Source organism: Lampetra planeri, chromosome 43, assembly GCF_965212315.1.
Source record: "Lampetra planeri chromosome 43, kcLamPlan1.2.h2, whole genome shotgun sequence".
Classification (NCBI taxonomy): domain Eukaryota; kingdom Metazoa; phylum Chordata; class Hyperoartia; order Petromyzontiformes; family Petromyzontidae; genus Lampetra; species Lampetra planeri.
The window spans coordinates 8,171,728-8,190,803 of NC_136149.1; positions in this window are offsets into that span (position 1 = coordinate 8,171,728).

The window sequence follows — 19,076 nt, forward strand, 5'->3', positions numbered from 1 at the left end:
GTGGAGCACTTGCTGGAGACCCTGCGAGGGACCAGGGGCCGAGCCTACCCGCACGGAGAGGCCGCGCACCAGCGGCAAGAGCAGAGCGCCCGACCCCGTATGGAGCCCCCCTTCTACACTGCGGGCTCCGAGGTGTGGCTGTACACTCCCCGCGTCGGTGCCGGACAGGTGGGGAAGCTGACCACCTACTGGCGAGGACCCTGGATTGTGAGACGGCAGATCTCACCATGGACGGTGCTGATTCAGGGAGGAGAGAGGGGCCGGGAGATGGTGGTCAACATCCGACGACTGAAGCCGTGGCGAGCAGCCCCCGAGGGGGGGAGCCCCGCCGGCCAAGTACCCCGAAACCCCGGGGTCTCCCCACCCCCCGTGCCCGGGGGCCTCGCGCAGTATATGGGCCCCACGGAGCCCCGGGCTCCGAGGGGCCCCGTGCGGGGCCGGGGGCGACGAGGACGGCGACCCTTAAACCCCACCGCCTCTGAGTTTGTTCCCCAGCCCGCAGGTGCCAGGGGCAGAGGGGAGCTGTTGGAATGGAGGAGGAGACCACCGCCGGAGCCCCAGGAGACGGAGCCGCCACCCCCGAGGCCAGCCACAAGGGCCGGGCGAATCCCGCGGACCCCGCGGCGATACCTCGTGGGGGCAACCCAGGCGAGGTGCTCCAGTCAACCCGGGACGGGCACTGGCACCCCGGGGGGCTATGTGGTGCCACAGCGACGGGGCTGCTCTGCCGAGCCAGGGAGCCGCCCGGCTTCCCCCACCGCACTGCCCCCCATCACCCCCCTCACATAAGCACACACCCGCACGCATTCCCCCCCCCCCCATAGAGCTGGAAGGGAAGGTCACCTGATCGACCGGTTTTTATCCGAGAAACCCTTATCGGGAATAACTCTCACGGTTTCCGGCGATCAGGGAATTGGACGACCTCCCCCGTGCTACGTTGCGCCGCGGCGCTGCGACCAGCCTTAATATGCTGTGGTCGCGGCGTGGGGCATTCGGCCACCGCGGTTGAGGCGCATTTCCCCTCACACACACCCCCACGGGTCGACGAGACAGACGGAGGAGGGAGGGGACAGCATGAATAGCGGGACCGCAGGGGCTCTTGCGCATAGTCATGGAGGGTTGGGATCATTACGCTTGAGCGCGCAGGCCCCATTGTTAGGAAGGGTAAGGGAGTAATTAGGATGTACGCCGCCAACGCCGCTCACTGATTAGCATATCAAAAGCGCCCGGAACCGCCGTGCGTGGGCTCGAGGTGTACGAGCCGATTGTTCAGCGCAGCATCCCTTTGAGGTAGAGAGGATAAATAGGGGGGCGCAAAGGGGAAATCGCTCTCTTACTCCGAGAAGCCAGCGTCCAAGACGGCCCCCAGCTCTGCCCTCCGGACGTCCGTGCGACGTGTCGAGGCAAGCAGCGAGGAAAACCCACGGAACGTCGAGTGCCTCAAACCGTGAGTAAGGAGGTAAAAGTATTTCGTGAACGATAAATAGGGAATAGGTCCAGGGGAAATAGGATAGGCCAGCCTCGTCGACTCACACTGATCTTAACATCTAGTTCCAGGTAGGGCTAATAAAATCTCGAGCGTAGTAACAAAACCGTGTTGTTGGGTGTTTTTGAACGTGGTATTAGCGTGCACGGCATTCGCGGGTGTGTGGTCGTTGTATGCGTAAAGGCCGTGGTCTCTGTACGATTGTGCGGGTACGGAGGTGCGTGTGTTAACGCCCGGGGAGAGCACTTTTGTGTGTTGGCGTGCCTACGCCGCCGTGTGAGAGGAGAATCGTCCTTGTACGATACTTGTGTTGACGTGCACGCGCGAGTGCGGGAGGGGACGAGTCGTCGTGTCGGCGTGCGCCCCGCTCGCGTGTGCGGAACCGCGGTGCGCAGTGAAGCTGTTAGCTTGGTGCGAGCTTACGCGTGCTCGTAGTCGTCGTGTCGGCGTGCGCCCCGCTCGCGTGTGCGGAACTTGCGTGTGCTCGTTACTTGCGTAAGCTCTCGGCGTGCGTAATCGGCGTGCCCCAGGTGCGCGATCGTAACGTGAGCGGCCAGCGCGGCGCAGAGCGGCGAAAGAGTGGGTGTCGCGTGTGGAGCTGTATGTGGGTGCGCGCACGTTCACGACGTGTGTACTACAGGTGCGCGATCCTAGCGTGAGTGGTCAGGGTTGAGTGAGTGCCGCGCAGAGCTGTGTGTGGGTGTGCGCGTACGTAATTGACCATGCCTGCTACGAGGACCCGCGGTGGAGGGGAATCCTCGGGCGACGGCTGCCACACCATGGGTGAGGAGCCTAGCAGCGGTTCGCTTAGCAGCGGGGGGGGCGATTGATGATGTTAGCCCGGCCGTTAGCATTATCGAGGGAGGGATCTCGGGGGCTAGCGACCCCCACAAATTGGTGTCAGAAGCGGTACGGACCCCCGCGTTACCTCACGCTAAAATAAGACTAATATTTACCGGCCGGGGGGCCCCTTCATGGAAGGCATTCGCCCGCAATCTCTTAGGGGCCAAGGAAATTAATGGATGGACGGACGCGCAGGCAGTACGTCAACTTAATATGAATCTTGATGGACGGGCAGCCGATTTTGTAGAAGCGTTACCCGCGAGCGCACAGACACAGCTAGAGGAGCTGATGCGCCGACTCGATCAGCGTTTTGGCACGCGTGACGAGGAGGAAGCAAAATCGGCCTTAGAGGCGCGCCGTCGTCAACCTGGCGAGGATCTACGTGATTACGCCGAGGATGTGCGCGAGTTAACAAAGATCGCACGCCCGGGGTACGCAACTGATGTTATTGAGGAACTGGCCGCCGAGAAAATCCAGAGGTACCTGTCTCGCACGGCGTGGTGGCAGCCAGACGTGAGCTGCCCACGTCTTCCCTTTAACGCCCTTGTCGAGCGCGCACGTAAGTGTGAAAGAATTCACAGCGAACGCACGCAGCTCCGGGGGCTGGGACGAGAGCGCGCCATTGCGAGCCTGCTCTCGGAAGACGAGGAGGAGGAACAGGAGCTCGCGAGGACGGTAAGGGGCCGGGAAAGAGAGCCTCCAGTGTCCCGCGAGACAACCCCGGGATGGGTTGCCGGTATACAAACGGGTATAAAGGATGTCTCCGGCCAGGTAACCCAGGTACGCGAGGAAACGAACAAAAATATGACCCAATTGCAATCCTCCGTTGAGACCATCCGATCTGAAATGGGGGACCTACGCGCCACGGTGGTAGGGTTATCTGGGAGGGTAGCCCGACTAGAGGCGGAGGGTGGACGGCGGCGTAATGGGGGGGGAGGGAGTGTGCAGGGGGCCCACTACGGAGCCGCCCCCCCTCCCCGGGCATGTTATATGTGCGATCGCCAAGGGCATCTAGTGAGAGATTGTCCTGAAATCACCCGAGCTAGGCAGGCGCGGGGGTTAAACTCCAACGCCTCCTAGTGAGCGGACCAACTAGGGGTGCAATCGACGCGGTCCCGATACAAATAGACGGTAATGAGAATAATGGCGAGCGAGTGATCCATGGACAGGTTACAACGACAACACCCAAGGGCGCGGGGACCTCGGGCGATTGGCTGCGGGAGCTGGTGGCAGGGATAACGGGAGCCACGTCGCTGGTGGAAGGCCAGGTGAACGGGCAGCGCACCCGGATCCTGCTGGACACGGGCGCCGTGGCCTCTCTCATGAGCGCCGCGCACTGCAGCATGCTCGGGGTGGACGTGGGCTGCCTGCAGGCCCCGGATCGCGCGCTGCACACGGCAAGCGGAGCCGGGATGGGGTTGCTGGGGAAGGTCTCCCTCGAGGTCCGTCTAGGAAACCAGGTGTGCACACAGGAATTCTACGTGTCGAGTGTGTTGTGCCACGAGTGCATTGCAGGAACGGACCTCTTGGAAAAGTTGGGACTTAACGTACAGCCCCGGCAACGATGCGCTACGGTGGAGGGCAGCGGGGAGCGGATTCCGTTCCTAGGACAGGAGCCGAATCGCCCACGCTTCACACCCGTGGCCGCTACGCTGGTGTCGGCCGTCACCATCGGACCTCTCGCCGAGATGCTGGTGCCAGTGGCAACCCTCTCCACCGACCCAACCCACCGACCATCGGGCGAGGTAATGCTGACTCCGCACCCGGAGTTGGCATCGCGATACGGGGTTGTAGGGTCAGCCACACTGGTAAACGCAGATGGGGGCCGGCTGTTTATACGTGTGTTTAACCCACACAGTACCCCGGCAATGATACGACGACGCACCCCGATAGCCACCGTACACCCCCTGCACGCACGCCACTCTAACGACTCGGTGTTCGCACTCTGGGCTGAGGACCCCGGGCGTCCTGAGGGTGACCAGGACCTGGCCTGGCGAGTCGGCCCGACTCCCCGAGCCGAGGTCGTTCCACTGCTCGACGCGTTACATGTACCATGGGCGGATTTACCTAAGGGAGAGGCCGATCGGCTGCGCGAGTTACTGCGGGAGTATGCCGACGTATTCAGTGAACACGACTCGGACGTGGGTCGGACCGATCTTGTTAAGCACCAAATTGACACCGGTGCAGCCCGACCCATCAAACTCCCTGCGTACCGAGTGGGCGCACCCGAACGCGCCCAAATCAAAGAGGCAGTTGGGGACATGCTTCGCGATAACATAATTCAGCCCTCGGCGAGCCCCTGGTCAGCCCCAGTGGTACTAGTAACGAAAAAGGATGGGTCAACCCGGTTCTGCGTCGATTACCGTAAACTAAATGCAGTCACGCTCGGAGACGCTTTTCCCATCCCACGCATCGACGACACCTTCGACAGTCTCGCAGGAGCGCGGTATTTTTCCACCCTCGATCTGGCGTCCGGTTACTGGCAGGTGGAGATGACGGAGGAGGATCGGCCAAAAACAGCATTCACCACCCCGATGGGGCTGTTTGAGTTTCGAGTGTTGCCGTTCGGACTCACTAACGCGCCCGCGACGTTCCAGCGGTTGATGGAGTTGGTGATGCGGGGCTTGCAGTGGGAACAGTGCCTGATTTACCTGGACGACGTAATAGTGTTCAGTAGGTCGCTGTCCGAACACTGGTCCAGGCTGCGGGAAGTATTCCAGCGACTGCGAGCAGCCCATCTCAAGCTCAAGCCACGTAAGTGTTACATTGCGCAACGCGAGGTGGGGTACCTCGGACACCGAGTCAGCGAGGCAGGGGTGAGCACCGATCCCGAGAAGGTGCGTGCCGTAGTGGATTGGCCGCGGCCGAGGAACCTGACGGAGATCAGGTCATTCTTGGGACTCGCCACTTATTACCGTCGGTTTGTAAAGGGATTCAGTGAGATTGCACGCCCCCTCACCCAACTCACCTCCCCTAAGAACCCCTATCAGTGGTCGGAGGCCTGCCAGACGGCTTTCACCACACTCAAAGACCACCTCACCCACACCCCCACCTTGGCTTTCCCAGATTTCACCACCGATTTTATTTTGGACACTGACGCCTGCAGCAGTGGGCTGGGCGCGGTGCTGTCGCAAGTGCAGGGTGGGACGGAGCGGGTCATCGCGTACGCCAGTCGGACCCTGAGCGGGGCCGAACTGAACTATTGTGTAACCCGTCAGGAACTGTATGCTGTAATTTTCGCGTGTAAACAGTTCCGACCGTACTTGTACGGCAGGAAATGTCGTGTGCGCACCGATCATTATGCACTGCAGTTCCTCCTTACATTCAAGGAACCGCGGGGGCAGATGGCTCGATGGCTGGCGCAGCTGCAGGAGTACAACCTGCAGATCGAGTACCGAGCGGGGCGGACACACGCGAACGCGGACGCCTTGTCAAGACGGCCCGCGGTGCGCGCTGAGACGAGGGAGGGAGACGCCTGCCCGTGCTTCACGGGGGGACGCTGCCGCCAGGCAGCAGAACCCAAGGAGCGCGCGGAAACTAAACTCCCCCCCCCGAGAGAGAGTGCAGTGTGCGCCGCAGGAACCCCTGCAGAAGGAGCCCGGGGACAGACGGATCATCCCACCCCAACCGGGCGGATCCAAGAGGATGTCGGCTGCGCCTTCCCGGGCTTGGACGACGAGCAGCTGCGACAAACCCAGCAGCGGGATCCGGATCTGGCGGCGGTGGAGGCGGCACTGCGAGAGAGGAAGGATGCACTACCAGGGCCCTGGAGCGGTTTGTATGCCCGGTTGTGTGTAGAAAACGGGGTGGTGAGGGAACTGGCCGACGCTGGGCAGCCGGGGTGCATCTGCGTTCCCGCCCATGTGCGACCCCAACTACTACGACTGGTACACGACCACCCGCTCGGGGGCCATGATGGGGAACGGCGCACCCGGGAGACTCTGCGTCGCCAGTATCTCTGGCCTAAATTGGCGCAAGATGTGGCCGCCTGGGTGCAGGGCTGCCGGGCCTGTCAGCAGTGTGGGCAAAAGCCGTCGAGGTACCAGGTACCCCTGAGGCCGTTCCGAGTCAGTCGGACGAATCAGTTGGTCGGAATCGACCTGCAGGGGCCCTTTCCACGATCCCACCGGGGCAACCGATATATTCTCGTAGCGGTGGAGTACTTCACCCGCTACCCCGTGGCGGTGGCTATCCCGGATAAAACAGCCCTCGTAGTGGCCCGGGCCTTCGTGGAAAACTACGTACTTAAGTGCGGGATCCCCGAACGAGTCATTACCGACCAGGGTAGTGAATTCGAGGCCGAACTATTCCAGGCGCTGTGCCGAGAGTTCGGGATCCAGAAGGACCGAACCACAGCGTATCACCCCCAGGCGAACGGGATGGTAGAGAGGATGAACCAGACTCTGGCCGGGAAGCTTAAACGCATGGCGGCCGCGAATCAACAGGACTGGGACGAACACCTCCCCTATGCCTTGTTCGCCTACACCACCGCCGTTCACACATCCACAGGACAGACCCCGTTCCTAATGATGTTTGGTCGCGAGTCTCGCCTGCCCGCAGATCTGCTGTTTGGTGTCCCTCCGCCGCAACGGGAGGAAGGGAGCCACCCCGTGGAGCACTTGCTGGAGACCCTGCGAGGGACCAGGGGCCGAGCCTACCCGCACGGAGAGGCCGCGCACCAGCGGCAAGAGCAGAGCGCCCGACCCCGTATGGAGCCCCCCTTCTACACTGCGGGCTCCGAGGTGTGGCTGTACACTCCCCGCGTCGGTGCCGGACAGGTGGGGAAGCTGACCACCTACTGGCGAGGACCCTGGATTGTGAGACGGCAGATCTCACCATGGACGGTGCTGATTCAGGGAGGAGAGAGGGGCCGGGAGATGGTGGTCAACATCCGACGACTGAAGCCGTGGCGAGCAGCCCCCGAGGGGGGGAGCCCCGCCGGCCAAGTACCCCGAAACCCCGGGGTCTCCCCACCCCCCGTGCCCGGGGGCCTCGCGCAGTATATGGGCCCCACGGAGCCCCGGGCTCCGAGGGGCCCCGTGCGGGGCCGGGGGCGACGAGGACGGCGACCCTTAAACCCCACCGCCTCTGAGTTTGTTCCCCAGCCCGCAGGTGCCAGGGGCAGAGGGGAGCTGTTGGAATGGAGGAGGAGACCACCGCCGGAGCCCCAGGAGACGGAGCCGCCACCCCCGAGGCCAGCCACAAGGGCCGGGCGAATCCCGCGGACCCCGCGGCGATACCTCGTGGGGGCAACCCAGGCGAGGTGCTCCAGTCAACCCGGGATGGGCACTGGCACCCCGGGGGGCTATGTGGTGCCACAGCGACGGGGCTGCTCTGCCGAGCCAGGGAGCCGCCCGGCTTCCCCCACCGCACTGCCCCCCATCACCCCCCTCACATAAGCACACACCCGCACGCATTCCCCCCCCCCCATAGAGCTGGAAGGGAAGGTCACCTGATCGACCGGTTTTTATCCGAGAAACCCTTATCGGGAATAACTCTCACGGTTTCCGGCGATCAGGGAATTGGACGACCTCCCCCGTGCTACGTTGCGCCGCGGCGCTGCGACCAGCCTTAATATGGTGTGGTCGCGGCGTGGGGCATTCGGCCACCGCGGTTGAGGCGCATTTCCCCTCACACACACCCCCACGGGTCGACGAGACAGACGGAGGAGGGAGGGGACAGCATGAATAGCGGGACCGCAGGGGCTCTTGCGCATAGTCATGGAGGGTTGGGATCATTACGCTTGAGCGCGCAGGCCCCATTGTTAGGAAGGGTAAGGGAGTAATTAGGATGTACGCCGCCAACGCCGCTCACTGATTAGCATATCAAAAGCGCCCGGAACCGCCGTGCGTGGGCTCGAGGTGTACGAGCCGATTGTTCAGCGCAGCATCCCTTTGAGGTAGAGAGGATAAATAGGGGGGCGCAAAGGGGAAATCGCTCTCTTACTCCGAGAAGCCAGCGTCCAAGACGGCCCCCAGCTCTGCCCTCCGGACGTCCGTGCGACGTGTCGAGGCAAGCAGCGAGGAAAACCCACGGAACGTCGAGTGCCTCAAACCGTGAGTAAGGAGGTAAAAGTATTTCGTGAACGATAAATAGGGAATAGGTCCAGGGGAAATAGGATAGGCCAGCCTCGTCGACTCACACTGATCTTAACATCTAGTTCCAGGTAGGGCTAATAAAATCTCGAGCGTAGTAACAAAACCGTGTTGTTGGGTGTTTTTGAACGTGGTATTAGCGTGCACGGCATTCGCGGGTGTGTGGTCGTTGTATGCGTAAAGGCCGTGGTCTCTGTACGATTGTGCGGGTACGGAGGTGCGTGTGTTAACGCCCGGGGAGAGCACTTTTGTGTGTTGGCGTGCCTACGCCGCCGTGTGAGAGGAGAATCGTCCTTGTACGATACTTGTGTTGACGTGCACGCGCGAGTGCGGGAGGGGACGAGTCGTCGTGTCGGCGTGCGCCCCGCTCGCGTGTGCGGAACCGCGGTGCGCAGTGAAGCTGTTAGCTTGGTGCGAGCTTGCGTGTGCTCGTTACTTGCGTAAGCTCTCGGCGTGCGTAATCGGCGTGCCCCAGGTGCGCGATCGTAACGTGAGCGGCCAGCGCGGCGCAGAGCGGCGAAAGAGTGGGTGTCGCGTGTGGAGCTGTATGTGGGTGCGCGCACGTTCACGACGTGTGTACTACAGGTGCGCGATCCTAGCGTGAGTGGTCAGGGTTGAGTGAGTGCCGCGCAGAGCTGTGTGTGGGTGTGCGCGTACGTAATTGACCATGCCTGCTACGCGGACCCGCGGTGGAGGGGAATCCTCGGGCGACGGCTCCCACACCATGGGTGAGGAGCCTAGCAGCGGTTCGCTTAGCAGCGGGGGGGCGATTGATGATGTTAGCCCGGCCGTTAGCATTATCGAGGGAGGGATCTCGGGGGCTAGCGACCCCCACAGACGACCGATGATGTCTTCACTTCGGAGTACAGTACAACAGCCTCGCTCTGCGTTCACACCACGCTTATATCTGCTTTGGCGTGGCCGGCTCCGCCCAGGCGTGGCCGGCTCCGCCCAGGCGTGGCTGGCTCTGTCCAGGCCACGCCTCCCTTCCCAGGTCACGCCTCCCTTCCCCCACCTCTGGGAAGGTCCGGATCCCTCCACCACGTGACCCCCCAGGCACCCCCTTGGGGCCCCCAGCCCTCGTACGGGCCGACACAGTAGTGACCGTTCTATGTCACTAAACAAGGATGAGTGGTGGTCACGGGTTGCTGAGGAGATGAAATCTGCCTCAGTAACCCGCGATCACAAATTACTCTTTAATTACCTAAAAAAATTACTTACAGTGTCTCACCTATCACCATATTTAAGGGAAAGAACGGTGATCTGATCTCCGACCCACAGGAATTGGTCTGCCAGTTTACAGAGCATTTTTATGAGGTCATTGGGAATAAGAATTCCTTCAGCCCAGCTGGGATTGCAGTACCTCAAATATTGGCAGAAGTAACCACCCCTTGTGAGTGGTTGGCTGAGGTGCCATCTGTGGAGGAAGTACAAGGGGAGATCTGCACGCTGAAACCAGGAAAAGCGCTGGGTAGAAATGATCTCCCAAGCAAAATGCTATGGGGAGGTGGTGGTTGCATGCAGACTATTCTACATGACATTCACAACTGTCTGGACCACAGGGTGGGTTCAGCAGGATTGGAATGATGCACTGGTAGTCTCCCTCTTTAATTATGGGGACTGCACAGACTGTAACAACTACAGGGGTATCTCTCTCCTAAGTGTGCTGGGAAAGGTCTTGGCAAGGATTAATCAACATAGCCTCGTAAGGAGAGGCTTGAGGAGCCCCAATTTGGTTTCGGACCAGGGTCGTCCTGCACGGATGCCATACTTTCTGTCTGTCTGCTACAGTAGAGGTATAGGGAATTCCGACAATACCTACATCTCTGCTTTATTGATCCTGTCAAGGCCTATGATACCATCAACAGGCCAGTGCTCTGGGCTCTTCCTCATGCTTTTGGAGTCCCCGACTCTCTACTCACAATCATTAAGGACCTTCGTGATGGTGGGCAGGCCCAGGTAAAGCTACGTGGTCGGGAATCAGAGCCATTCCCTGTTCACCTTGGGGTGCGGCAGGGTTGTCCTCTGGCTCCCAGATTCTTTAACATCATCTTTGTCCACGTAGTTTGAGACGATTTCTATGGCTGTACCAGAGGAATTTCCATCTAGTATACATACCATATCCACGACGAAATCAGGAAAGGCTCCAGGCCTTGACACCATCCATGCTGAGATGCTCAAAGCCGATTGAGAGACCGCGGCAAATGCACTTACATACCTTTTCCAAGGCATCTCGGAGAGTAAGAGCATTCCCAAGGACTGGAAAAAAGGCTTAACATGTGATACTCCCAAAAAAAAGAGAGAGCTTGGAAACTGCACAACTGGTGAGGAATTACACTCCTCTCGCTTCCTAGCAAGGTCTTCTAAAAAATCATGTTCAACAGAATTAACAGTGCCCTTGACTAGACCCTGCGGAAAGAGCGAGCTGGTTTTAGAAAAAGGAGAGGCTGCAATTGACCACATGTTCACTCTACGCAATATCATAGAACAGTGCCTGGAATGGAAGCCCCACTATACCTCAATTTCATCTATATTAAGATAGCTTTTGATAGCATACACATATGCAGTCTTTGGAAGATCCTACCAACATATGCATCCCACTAAAACTCATTGAGCTGATCAAGAGTTTCTATGATGAATTTGAATGTGCCATCTTGATCAACAACACTACCTCAGACTGGTTCCCTGTCACATCAGCGGTACGCCAAGGATGCATCATTTCACCAATTCTCTTCCTGGTTGCCATTGACAGGGTTATGAGATGCACCACAAGAGACTTCCCAAGGGGAATTCAGTGGACCTCCTTCTCAGTGCTGGAAGATCTTGATTCTGTTCTCTTCTAAACAAACTCATTGCAGGATAAAATAACTCGGTTGAGCCAGTTTGTTGGCCAACGAGGTCTGCAGATAAATTTCGAACAGACCCAAGAGATGAACATCAACACAACAATAACAACAAATACAACAATCAAGGGACAACCACAGGAAGAGGTTAAAAGTTTAACATACCTTGGTGCTGTAATGAGCAAAGAAAACTTCACATCAAAACGACATCAGGTCCAGGCTAAACAAGGCAAGGCACACCTTCCAACTGAGAAACATCTGGAAGCCTGGCCAATACAGTTTAAAGACAAAGGTACGAATATATGACAGCAATGTAAAATTGTGTTTATGTACAATAGTGAAAGCTGGAGAACCACCAACATAGACATGAATTCCCTATCAACCTTTCACAACAACTACCAGAGGAAAATCTGTCGCATCTTCTGGCCAAACAAGATTTCAAACTGGGACTTGTATATCAAGACCAATGCAAGATGCATAATACGAGACGTAACAGAGAGAAGACTCAGGTGGCTAGGACAAGCTGAGAATGGAACCCGAGTCCATAGCGAAAGCTGCCCTATGGTGGACACCACAAGGGAAGGACCACGGGGCAGGCCGAAGACCACCTGGCGATTCACCATTCAAGACCTGTCTTGGGGTGAAGCAGAGAAAGTTGCTAAAGACCGTCCGGCATGGTGTTGCGGCCTTATGTCCCACAGGGAGCGAAGAGGAGTAAGTAAGTATACATGCAATGGGAGGCTGATCGATGCCCGGGTGCGATCAAGGGGTGGCTCCCTATCGATTATAATCAATAGGGAGGCACCCCTTGACATGTTATGTATGCTGATAATCTGGTAATTGGTGTTCACCCAGAGGAGGCGTGAGAGGCGCTGGTGATGAACCTGGAGCATGCCACTAAGAGGTGGGGTCTTATCATCAGCCCCACCAAAACTAAGCAGTTGCCTGGGTATTCCGTGCTAGCAAACACACCACCTCAACTCCCCATCACTGATGCAGCAGTTATATATCGAGTGGAGAGTTTTCAATACCTGGGCAGTGTGCTTATGACCAGATCCGTCTTGACATTAGAGGTCTCACTTCGAATCAGTCGGGCAGCATTCTCTTTTCATTGGCTTCGGGTCTTCTCAGCATGCCCTCCCTTCCCAATGCCCTTCTTTCTCTATGCTTGTGAAACGTGGACTCCTCTAATGGAACATCTGCACCGGTTAGAAACATTCAGTCTGACCTTCCTACGATAAACCCTGGGTTTAGCCAGGCTGGATTGTGTGAGCTCACAAATCCTTTAAAGATCTGGACACATTCCCATCAGTGAGGTCCTTCGGTGGGTAAGGCTATGTTGGCTGGGTCATGTAGCCCGCATGCCCAAGCAGCTTTTGTTTGACCGGATAGAGGGGGCTAAACGGGCGCGACACGTGCTGAAAAAGAGATGGACCTACGTGGTACAGGAGGGCTTGCCGGAGACTGGTACTAGCGGTATCAAGATTGGCCTCTATGGAAGTGGCTCGTGAAGGATGCTCTTGGAAAGGTGGAGGTAGTCATCCTCAAACAACAACAGAGGGCAGAGAGGAGCGACGCTCACAACAATGAGCGGAGCACGGGCGGCTAAAAGGCAGCAAGTTGGCATGGTAGGGGGCAAAGCTGATGCATCTGCCAGTCATCTCAGTCATTCAACCCATGGCACTTGGGTCTCTCCCGTAACCTCCTGCCAGCGAGCCTTCGACACTTCACGTGGCCTCAGAGTACACCTCGTCTGCCACAGATGCTATGGTGACGTCAACGCCACTTAGTTGCAAATGATGGAGACTGTTGTTGTGGTGATCCGCCATGATACACTTTTTTCTCATCCATTACAGAACCATTGTCTTATCTGATACAGAAACCTCGTCTCATCTGATACAGAAATTTCGTCTAATCTTATACAGAACCCTCATCTCATCCAATACAGAATTCTTGTCTCATCTGATACAGAACCCTCGTCTTAGCCAATAAAGGACCTTGGTCTCATCCGATAGAGAACCCTCGTTTTATCCAACACAGAACCTTCGTCTCATCCAATACAGAACCCTCGTATCATCCAACTCAAAACCAGCAGCACCCACACGGAGGCTCGATACACATTGCCACCGTTCACATCACGAGCGGGACGCTGAACATCATTACCGATCGACTGGGCCACAAACTTTACCCCACATATACCCGACCCACAACTCAACGAGATGCACACCCACACCATCGCCACCCCGAATCCACCAATCCCAGAGGATCTTCAGAACCCCCCATAAAGTAAATTCTAAAGTCCCACCCGGGTCTTTGGGACTTGGCGCAAACTCCCAGAGTGGTCTCATTCAATTCAAAAGACTCGGCAGAGAGGAAACTGGGACAATGCCAGCATCCCTAATCAGTACTTCCTCACTCGCCGACCCTACATGAGATCGTCCTGGTTTCACTTGCCCTCTGCATACAAGGTTCTGTGTTGAGCTGCGTCGAAACAGACGAGGATGTCTCCTCCTACACCCACGGAAATTTAGAATATCCCACGGCGTGACTGCAGTCACCAATCTCGAACCATGGACCACACAGTCACCCCATTGCCTGCTTTAATCATTTAAGTACATGGTTCTCTGTATGAGTCTATGGATCTCTATTTGAGTCTACAGTTCTCTGTGGGTCTATGAAGCCGTGCTGTGGCTCACTGAAGAAAAGTCGACATGAGCACGCGCACAAGCTGATCGCCTCTCCACCACAGTGATATGAATCAAACACAGACCAGCCATCGGGTCTAACAACACAACTCAACGCGTTCGTCAATAGCACTGCCCCGAATAGTGGAAAATGTATGAAATATATAACAGCATATAAATAATTTATCATAATCATTGATGTGCTATGAAGAAGGCCCATGGTTCAAAAGATCGCTTCTTACGTATATATTTTTTCCTTTTAGTGTTATTGACGAGCGAGTTGAGTTCAACCTATTTTTTACTAAATATTGTTTATCCATATGAGGTTTTTGGGTTAGATCACGTAAATATAAATGCATCGTTAAACCCGCCACCACCAAACACAGCCACTTAGTAAGGTTTGTCACGTAAACAAAACATGCCAATTCATTGCTAGTGTTGTGTAGCAGCGCGGACTGGCGACCAGGGGTAGCAATTACGGGTGTATCCACCCAAAAGGGAAGATCTGGGGTCGTGGAAGGGAAAATAACTGGGCCAAGGGTCGTGGAAGAAATCCATCTTGTGTCCCTAACTGGGCCAAGGGTCGTGGAAGGGATCCATCTTGTGACTCCCCGAACCAGCTAGATCGTTCCAGAAAGGGGGCGTGGCGTGGCCAGGGTGTGTCCGGGCCCCGCTGGAAGGATAAAAGTGGGCGAGAGAGGGAGATCGGGGCTGTCCGTGGGAATCGGGGTCGTCTCGTCATTGCTGCTGTCCTCGTCGTCACTGCTGCCGTCTTTGTCATCGCTCGACGTTGCCACTGCTAGATAGTTAGCCAGCTATCTAGTCAGTCAGCGCCGTCGTTGCTAGGCGGTCAGGGTTGTGTTATGTGTTTGCGAGTGTTATGTGAAATAAATAATAAGGTGCCTCTACAGTTACTGTCTCCGGAGTCGTACACTACACGAGTATGGCACACCAGTTTGTAGGGAGAGTAAACCTACAACATTTACAATTCGAGTAGCGTGATATTTTGTCAGTAATTACAATAACCAGCATCATCAGGCGACAGCCAGAGTTGTGGATAAATCCTCCTGTTTTGGTCTTAAATAGAGGGATGAGCCAATCAGGTGCGAAGGCCAGAGGGGGGGAGGGTTAATGTATCTTCGGTATATATATATAAATATTAGTCGTTTCTTGCGGGGGTGTGTCACACGGTACTCGCCTCCAAAATGTAACGCTGTTTCTTTCCAGCCCGTGGAGAGAGAAACTATTATCAACCACAAGGGGGATTTGATCCCATAATTTCACAATTTAACAAATAAAAACTTAACCTTATTTAAATTATAATTTGTTCATTATTGTACGATAATATTTGCTATGATTTTATAGTGCTGTGTCGTGCTTTGTGTTTGTATGTGTTACAGCATAAGTCCATGTGAAACTGTTGGTATTATTCCCCCCGTGAGTGGTACATTCCGAACAGCCCAAAAGCTACGGTGATCAAAGCATATGGCGGTAACGCAATTTATTATTACAGACGTTAATTTGGCATCATTGGACTGACGTAAATCAGAATCTATATTTATACTGGAGGAGGAATCCGATGAGTTATGAAGATCTTTTTCACAGATGTCCAGTAGGGGCACAGTGTAAGAACGTTACAACAACAAACAGTACAAAGCAGTGCAAGTGCAAGGAAGGTAAACAAATCACCCAAACACATCTGTATAAATAAGTTAGTAGCTTCGTACGTGCGTTTACAATCGGGGATTGCCAGAAAGTGTCTGCTTTATACACCAGTCACAGCATAAACGAAGAGGTGATGAGGAGTCTGCCAGGAGAAATGCAGCAGTACCTCTCAATTGATACGGTGGAGGATCGAGAAGATGTTCAGCAGTCGCTTTTCCCGCAAGAGTTTTTGAACACGTTGACACTCACTAGAATGCCCCCTCATAAGCTATGTTTGAAAGTTCGGAGCGCCAATCATGTTGATTGGAAATATCAATGGCGAACAAGGTCTCTGCAATGGAACAAGACTTCGAACCTGCCAATTGACAAGAAATTGCATTGATGCGATGATGATGACTGGCTCTCTTCATGGGAAAAGAGTTTTCATTCCTCGCATTACAATGATCAGCATAAACGAATCCAGTCTTCTGTTCCAACTCCGACGAAGACAGTTGCCTGTTCAAGTTGCATTCGCAATGACCATCAGCAAAGCGCAAGGACAGTCAGTTCATCATTTGGGATTGTATTTGCCATAGTCAGTTTTTGCTCGTGAACATTTACACGTGACATTGTCAAGAGTTACGTAAATATCAAATGCCACCGTATTTATTGGAGACCCATTTTGTTCAGAAGACGATGCTGGATGTAATCTCCAGCGAAACGTCGTACAACAAGACTAAAAACATCCTGCTTGGTATTTTTCATATTAATCCTCTTCCTCCAGTTTTTATGAAAACCCAAAATCATTCGGCACATTTGCCCATGGCTTGGCAACCTGATTTTTATTCGCTCGGTCAGGTGGTGGGGGGAAATTGTGTTTAGTTTGTTGTCCTTCCTCCCCGCGCACCTCCGATTAGCACAGTTGGCTACGTATGGCGCGAAAAAAGTTCAACATACGTACAAAAGTTTACATGACGATTTAACCCAAAATAAATGAATTATCAATCGCAATATCGGTTGTGGAAAGCCTACGTATAAAATGAAAACACGTGTGATTGATTGTGCCCCTCCTTATACTCTATGGCAGTGTTCTTCATTGCAAGGCCCGCGGGCCATTGGCGACCCCTGGTGGCCTTCAGTGCGGCTCCGACAAAACACAAAGTTTGAGAACAGACGAGAGCCTGAACATCCCCATCATCGTCGTGGCTGTCAAACCAAATGGCTTCAAATGTGTGGCGGCCGTCGCACTGGTGATCCCTTGTCGGCGAAAATGCCCCCCCCCCCTCTGAAAATTAGTGACGAACACTGCTCTACGCGCTGTACCTATAGAGAGCACTTGTGCCCGTTCATGTGTGGGAGCTGCTACACACGCAGTGTACTGCAGGACGTGCGCTTGCTGCGTCTGCAGTGGAGCTTCACGCGCATCGATCCGTGCAAATAAAAGCATGCGGCAGAGAACATCGCGCGCGTTGTTACGACTGTTAAGGGCCACCAGTGTGTGATTAAGCCCTCTTCGTACCTCTCCACTCTTGCACACACTTCCATCTCCGTGCTCATCGACCGTCCTGGCCGAGCGACGTATATCGGCGGCTGTGCAGCGGCAACAGCATCCGCCGGCAAACGTTCTCCCCCTGCACGCTCGCAGCGGCGGCAGCAGCACCCATGCACCATCCTTCAAATGAGGCTCAGGGCTCTCGCCTGTTCCGGCTCTCACCCGTTCAGGCCCTCGCCCGTCCAGGCTCTCCCTGTTCAGGCTCTCACCCGTTCAGGCCCTCACCCGTCCAGGCTCTCCCTGTTCAGGCTCTCGTCTGTTCAGGCTCTCCCCTGTCCAGGCTCTCACCCGTTCAGGCTCTCCCCTGTCCAGGCGATCACCTGACCAGGCTTTCACTTGTCCAGACGCTCACTTGTCCAGACTCACATATGTTCAGGTTCACTCGTTCAGGCTAGCCTGTCCAGTCTCACCCGTTCAGGGTCACCTCTTTGTTCTCACCTGCACAGTCTCATCTGTTCTGTCTCACATGCACCGGCTCACCTCTTCAGTCTCACCTGTTCAGGCTCATCTCCTCATTGCCACACGCCAAGTCTCATCTGTTTAGGCTCATCTGCTCATTGTCACATGCCAAGTCTCATCTGTTCAGGCGCATCTCCTAATTGCCACACGCCAAGTCTCATCTGTTCAGACTCATCTCCTCATTGTCACAAGCCAAGTCTCATCTGTTCAGACTCATCTCCTCATTGTCACAAGCCAAGTCTCATCTGTTCAGGCGCATCTCCTCATTGTCACATGCCAAGTCTCATCTGTTCAGGCTCATCTCATTGTCACAAGCCAAGTCTCGCCTGTTCAGACTCATCTCCTAATTGCCACACGCCAAGTCTCAGCTGTTCAGACTCATCTCCTCATTGCCACACGCCAAGTCTCATCTGTTCAGGCGCATCTCCTCATTGCCACACGCCAAGTCTCATCTGTTCAGACTCATCTCATTGCCACAAGCCAAGTCTCGCCTGTTCAGGCGCATCTCCTCATTGTCACATGCCAAGTCTCATCTGTTCAGGCGCATCTCCTCATTGTCACACGCCAAGTCTCATCTGTTCAGGCTCATCTCATTGTCACAAGCCAAGTCTCGCCTGTTCAGACTCATCTCCTCATTGTCACAAGCCAAGTCTCGCCTGTTCAGGCTCATCTCATTGTCACAAGCCAAGTCTCGCCTGTTCAGGCGCATCTCCTCATTGTCACACGCCAAGTCTCATCTGTTCAGGCCCATCTCTCTTGCCCCTGCACTCCTTCCCGTCCATCCCCTACAGCCCTTTTGTGATCTTTAAGCACCCCTCTATCGCTGTCACTCATTCCTCGATCCTTGCAACAGCGGGCCCTTCTCAGCCACAGCGCTCCATTCTGTAATCGTCTTGTGAGCCACAACAAGCGCCTTGAGTGGAGGCGCTCTCTAAATATAAATTATACCTCGCTATGCGAATATTCAATATACGAAGTTTCAGTATAACGGACTTTAAGTTTTAACGGTAACAAATAATTAAGTAGAATTATAAATGAATACACTGAGATTAATAAATAAGACAATTATCCAATAAAATAATATTATAATAAGATAATGGATTCATGAGCGTTGAGCATCCCGATGGTCAGAATGTTTGTTTACATTCGTCTCGGCCAATCAGCGCGGAGTGTTTGGTAGGCAACAACAACAACTTACGACTGCACCGAAGACGACACTAGGGAGTTCTATCGAGATTTGAAGTTTTCGTGACTGCAGGGATCCATTATTATTTATTGTTTTATATTTTTATTATTTTATTATTTCCCTTCTAGGTGACTATACCGAAAGAACCAAGAATATACTACACTTTTTCTTTTATTTGTCAGATTTTTATTATTATTTTATTATTATTTGAATACTGGCGCAGTATAAAATGTAATATTATTTTCACGGAGTGACCAATAAGGTCTGAACTGGTCTGTAATAAG